Source organism: Saccopteryx bilineata, chromosome 1, assembly GCF_036850765.1.
Source record: "Saccopteryx bilineata isolate mSacBil1 chromosome 1, mSacBil1_pri_phased_curated, whole genome shotgun sequence".
In the NCBI taxonomy this organism is placed as follows: Eukaryota; Metazoa; Chordata; class Mammalia; order Chiroptera; family Emballonuridae; genus Saccopteryx; species Saccopteryx bilineata.
The window spans coordinates 293,203,058-293,209,623 of record NC_089490.1 but is presented as its reverse complement, the minus strand read 5'-3'; the positions used below and the strand labels follow the sequence as shown (position 1 = coordinate 293,209,623).

The following is a 6,566-nucleotide window of genomic DNA, read 5'->3' as shown; positions in this document are numbered from 1 at the left end:
CCACTGTTATCAATGTATATGCTACATCAACACTAAGTCAATAGCAATTGGTTCTAGGTTCAGAATTCACAAAATTATCCAAAGGACACTGAAAAGTTTACATAGCATGTAACAGAATTTCACAATATTTCAAGTGAAGCTTACAGAATCCTCAACATAATGACAAACAATTGATTGCAAGAGATAAGCTGAAGAAGATAGGAACAGTTTCACCTTATAGAACCTCCCCCTTCAGCTGTCTAATCATCTTTTATACTGTGCTTTTTCAATGGCCTCTCCAAGAGCACACACCAAGCCAAACTTTTCTTTTTGTACTTGTACAACATCAAGTACAAGGTTCACAATAACCACATAAAATTTAAGTGCCCATCTTCATGTCAATTTATATATTTTTCAGAGCATTATTGGAAAAAGAAAGAACAATGGTGACAACATCAAGTCTCCCTGGTACAATTTTTTAAATGGAATAGAAAACAAGAACAATGAGAAACAAAATTTCATAAAATAGTGATCATAAAATACAAAAATAAATGGTTTATAATCTGCCAAATTTTCAGATAAACAGACAATGTAGGAGTCATAAAAATAACAAATTATGTCATAATGATCAATATGAATGTATTGCTTATCTATCATTAGTCTGTGTTAAATTACATGGGGGAAAATATGAAAATATAAAATTAAAATAATTCTTTAAAATAATGATGATTATAAAGTTCATATTTATGTTTTTATAGAAGCATGACACATTTATCAAATCACTTTATAAGAAGAAATATAGGCATGCCATAAAAGCATTAGCACATTGAAATCTTTCAAATATAGCTCATAGAATATAACAAATAGAACAAACAATAAACTGACACATATATTAAACTAATGTATTTTTTAGATAACACTTTATCTTTAGAAGGATAAGAAAGATATAGCTAAAATACAATGCCATTACTTTTAGATTTAGCAAATTCAGCCACCATGCTAAGATTAGAGCTTTGGGTAAGGGGATAACATGATTATTTTTTCACAGTGTGTTTCACTTGCTCTGTGTTTTAGTATTAGTATGACTTGGAGGCTATCTAAAAACAGTAAGAATCAGGAAGAACCTCTGTTTTATTGTTATTGTTTTTTTGTTTTCTTTTGTTTTAGCTGTTACTGTTGTTTTTTTGACTTAAACAACAAACATTTGTTTCTTATAGTTCTGGAGGCTAGAAAGTCCAATATTAAGATGCTGGCTAATATATATAGTTTCTGATAGAAACTCTCTTTCTGGCTTGCAGAGGCCACCTTTTTACTGTATATAAAATAGTTGAGAGCAAACTGTCTGGTGTTTCTTTTTATTAGGGCACTAGTCTCATCAGGAAGGCCCTACCCTCACAACTTCCTCTAAACCTAAGTACCTCTCAGAGGTCTCATCTTCAAATACCATACAATTAGCATATGCATTGGGAGGCAGTGCTCAAAATTTAGTCCACCACAGCAGTTTTAAAATTTCAAAATTACTGAGATTACTGAGCTACTAGGGAATTTGGGAACAATAGTGGTTTATACTTTGGTTTCTCCACCTCTGAAATAAGAAAGGGATAATAAAAGGGAATGATGGCACTATCTGGGTGATATCGCTTGAAGACAGCATTAGACACCACACGTAAGCTGATCCCCCTACCCACAGACACCCTCACCATCCATTGCCAAGAGGAAACCCTTATTGATACTGTTTTGTAGATCTTCAAGGCTTTCAATTCATTTCTATTAACAACCAGAAAAAACAAGTGAGATTATACTCAACATATGGTTCCATGACTTATTTTCGTACTTGATATATTGTTCGTGAATCTTTTCTCATGTCCATAAACATTCACAGCATTGATTTTAAGAGCTCCTTGATATTTCACAGTCTGAATAAACCATAATTTATTTATTCAAATGCCTATTGTTGAAATTTTCAAGAACATATGTAGCTTGTTCTAATTTTTCCCTGTTAGGAAAAAAAATTAATTTCAGAAGGAAAATGTAATGATAAGTGACTATGAGCAAAATAGCACAAAAAGTGTGTATATGTTTTAAGACTTTGGACACACATTACTGAATTGCCCCCTAGAAAAACTGCATCACATTAAACCCACAGGTTTAGAATGCTTCTTTCCCCATGTTTTCAACAATACTATTTATTATTATTATTTTTTTCCAATTTGATAGTAAAAATCTCTCCATCCTATCTCACTTTTTTTTAATTGAGATACAATTGACATAAAACATGTAAGTTTAAGGTGTAAATGTGCTGATTTGATACCTATATATATATTGCAGTATGATTACCATGTAATGTTAGCTAAAACTTCTATCACGTTTTACAGTTATCATTTTTTTTATGTTGAGAACAATTAAGATCTAGTCTTGTACTATCTTTGAGTTACTTAATAAATTTTGATGATCGTGATCACAATACTGTTTGTTATATCTCCTGAGCTTATTCATCTTCTAATTGCAAGTCTATAACTTTTACCACTTTTAATTGCAAGTTTATAACTTTTACCATATCTGTTTTGGAAACTCCTATTTTTGAATGGTGAGTCAAGACTGAGTAAGATCAGGATTGAAGTTCCGGTGAGCGGGGCCTGCGGAGGTGACTACAGTGCTGAAAGGAGGTACAGGAGAAGCAGCGCGTAAGGTGCTGGCTTCGTGGAAACACAGAGGACTTTCACAAGGGCGATAAGGAGAAGTGACCTCCTTCAGAAGCAGAAATTGATCTTAGCGTCTATCTGGCCTGGAGGTAACATTTCAGGGCAAACACTGATCTGACCCTGGGGCCTTGACCTGGCCTGAATCTTCGGCCTTGGAAGAGCAGGACCAGGAGGAGAACAGGGAAGACATGAAGACCAGGAAGAATCTGACCCGAAATTGTGAGGCTAAAGGTCTGCCTTCCAACTGCACTGACTCGCTCCAAGAAGGTAAAGCCCAAAACACTGGTTCCGATCACGTTCAGGGATGTGGCCGTGGTCTTCACAAAGGCGGAATGGAGGAGGCTGAGCCCTGCGCAGAGGAACCTGTACAAGGAAGTGATGCTGGAGAACATCAGGAACCTGCTCTCGCTGGCAGAATTAAAGTTAAAAATGGACCATCATACCTCCTGTCTTCTGGCCTTCTCTCGGGAGCCACTACTCAGCCAAGAAGTGCTTCCCATGTGCACAGACATATGTGACTTTTATCCAGGGGATTCAGGCCTGTGGCATCAGGAGCGGACATCTTTTTCTCAGAGTTGCGGGAGGGAAAATACAGAAGGTGAAGGCAGAAAAGATGGCTTGAGACCTTTGTTTGTGAGGACAGAGGAGAGGGAAACCTCAGGCACATTCCACAGCCCACCCCGAGGACCTTCCAGAGAAGGTCATGAGGTGCTAGAAATAGAGCCCAGCTCAGCCCAAAGGGTAAGCCCTGTGCAGACAGACAAGGGGAGGAAGAAATTGGAAAACCCGAGATCTGGAGCTGTGAAGTGTATTGAGTTTGATCTTGACTGCAGCCTGGATTCAAACGTTAGGGCAGAAAGGGTGACCCTCTCAGGGGGGAAGCGCTGTATTTGCAGGCAGTGTGGGCGAAGCCTCACACTTCAGTCCCACCTCCTCAGACACCCTGAGGTTCACTCTTCGATGAAGAATCCATTTCTTTGTGATGAATGTGGCCAAAGATTTGGTGATAAATCAAAAGTCACAAAACAGCAGATAACTCACTCGGGGGAGAAGCCCTTCTTGTGCCAGGAGTGTGGACGAGGATTTGCTTTTAAGTCAAAACTCAAGAGACACCAGAGGATTCACTCAGGGGAGAAGCCCCACAAGTGCGCTGAGTGTGGACGAGGATTTCTTGAAAAGTCAAACCTCAGGATACACCAGAGGATTCACTCTGGGGAGAAGCCCTATGTGTGCCCTGAGTGCAAAAAAGGATTTTGTTACAATATGGTCCTGAGGAGACATCTGATGACTCACTCCAGGGAGAAGCTCTTTGTGTGCCCCGAGTGTTTTGTAAGATTTACTTGCGAGTCACGCCTCAGGAAACACCAGATGACTCATTCAGGGAAAAATTCCTTCGTGTGCCCAGAGTGTGGACGAGGATTTTGTATCAACTCACATCTCAGAAGACACCAGATGTCTCACTCAAAGGAGAAGCCTTTCGTGTGCTCTGATTGTGGACGAAGATTTCGTTATAAGTCAAACCTCAATAAACACCAGAGGACTCACTCAGGGGAGAACCCCTACGTGTGCCCTGAGTGCAGACGAGGATTTCGTGATAATTATGCCCTCAGGAGACACCTGAGGACTCATTGGATGGAGAAACCCTTTGTGTGCCCTGAGTGTTTTCTAGGATTTAGTCGTGAGTCACTGCTCAGGGGACACCAGATGACTCACTTAGGGGAGAAGTCCTTCGTGTGCCCAGAGTGTGGACGAGGATTTGCTTATAAGTCAGCCCTCAGGATACACCAGAGGACTCACTCAGGGGAGAAGCCCTTCATGTGCCCAGAGTGTGGACGAGGATTTGGTTATAAGTCAACCCTCAGGGCACACCAGAGGACTCACTCAGGGGACAAACCCTTCGTGTGCCCAGAGTGTGGACGAGGATTTATTGTTAATTCAAAACTCAAGAGGCACGCGTGGACTCACTCGGGGGAGAAGCCCTTCATGTGCCCAGAGTGTGGCCGAGGATTTGTTTATAAGTCAAACTTTAGGATACACCAGAGGACTCACTCAGGGGAGAAGCCCTTCATGTGCCCAGAGTGTGGACGAGGATTTGGTTATAAGGCAACTCTCATAACACACCAGAGGACCCACACAGGGGAGAAGCCTTTCGTGTGCCCTGAGTGTGGACGAGGATTTGGTGATAAGTCAACCCTCAGTAGACACCTGAGGACTCACTCGGGGTAAAATCCTTTTATGTGTGTTGAGTGTGGACGAGGCGTTAGCTGGAAAGCAGCACTCCTTAATTAGTAGAAAACATATCGAAGGACAAGTGTGATATTTGCAGGGAATGTGGGTGAAGCTTTAGGTACACGTCACATGTCATAGGACACCTGAGGACACATGGAGAAGGGAAGGTTTCCGTGTACAGGGACCTTTATCAAGACTTCAGCAATCGCCTGACCAGGCGGTGGGTGGCACAGTGGATACAGCGTTGGACTGGGACACGGAGTATTCAGTTTCAAAACCCCGAGGTTGCTGGCTTCAGCAAGAGATTACTCGGTCTGCTGTAGCCCGCTGATCAAGGCACATATGAAAAAGCAATCAGTGAACAACTTAGGAACCACAACGAAGAATTGGTGCTTCTCATCTCTCCCTTCCTGTCTGTTTCTATCAGTCCCTCTCTCTGGCTCTGTCTCTGTCTGAAAAAAAAACACAAAAAGCAGCAATCAGTGAGACCTCTTCTTACACCAGCAGAACACGAGACTCTGTGTGTGTGTGTGTGTGTGTGTGTGTGTGTGTGTGTGTGTGTGTAGTGAACCTGCAGAGATCTTTCGCCTGTCATCAGGCACCAAGGACACATGCATCAGAGGCGTCACATTCATGCAGCATGCAGGTAGCTCTAGTCGTAAGTCAGCCCCCATTGCACAAGGAGGAGGCACTTAATCAGTAACTGTGTGTGCAGGGACTGTGGGTGAGGCGTTAGCAATCCATCAACATTGACTGAACAGCCAGTGGCCAACAGGCAGGCCCATGACAGCATACTCGCAGAGGGGCTGTGTGTTTGCAGGGATAGTGAACAGGGATCTTGTGATCATGCATTCTTGTTCTCATGCCGTGGGGAGATCCTTCAGTGGGGATCCTGTGGAGCTCTGCTCAGATCACCTTAGGACCCACACTCCTGCAGCTGCTGATAACTGCTGATGTTGGCCATGGTGATCAGTTCTTCTATAGGACCTTCTCTTAGCCACAGAGATTGGTCTCTTCACACAGGTGTTTCCTGGTCAATGGCTGATTGAGATGGGGATACAAAACCTTACCCCTTGACTCTGGGGTTTAGACAGTTTTTTTGGATCCAGAGATGCCCTTGAGATCGCATTTGTGAAGACACTGCAGGTAAGCTCCTTTCTCTGCCCATTCCAGCTTTCACTCACAAATAAACCACTCAATTCTACATCCATTGTCTCTGTGGGGACTGTACTTTCAGACATCTTAAGTGTAAAAGGAGTACAGTCACAGCTATGACCATATACCACCCTCACAAATGTCAGCGTATAAGTTCTTTGTGTGTGAGATGAATGGGCACAGACCAGGGAAAAGCTAACCTCAGGATACATCATAGAACGGCTGCATTGTAGGCAACCAGCCATGTAACTTGAACCCTCTATGACCTGATTGGGAAACTTTAGTTAACAGTCCAGAGTGAATGTGTTTTGGCTGCGACACTAGCACTTGAGTGAGTGATCTGTGCAGACAGAGAAATGCTCCTGAAGGGGCTTTAGAAAAGTAGCCTAGAGGTTCTTGATGTTTCCTACCCATGTACTTGTTAATTAGCAAAAGAAAAAGAATGTTGTGACCCATACTAGCCCTTTCTTCACTTTAGGAAAAAGTTCCTTATTCATTCAT

General features: G+C 42.2%; 1 pseudogene; it reads left to right on the top strand.

Moving 5' to 3' along the window:
• The first annotated feature begins 2,796 nt into the window (after positions 1 to 2,796).
• LOC136313592 (zinc finger protein 343 pseudogene) lies at positions 2,797 to 5,715 on the top strand (annotated as a pseudogene).
• Positions 5,716 to 6,566: the final 851 nt, after the last annotated feature.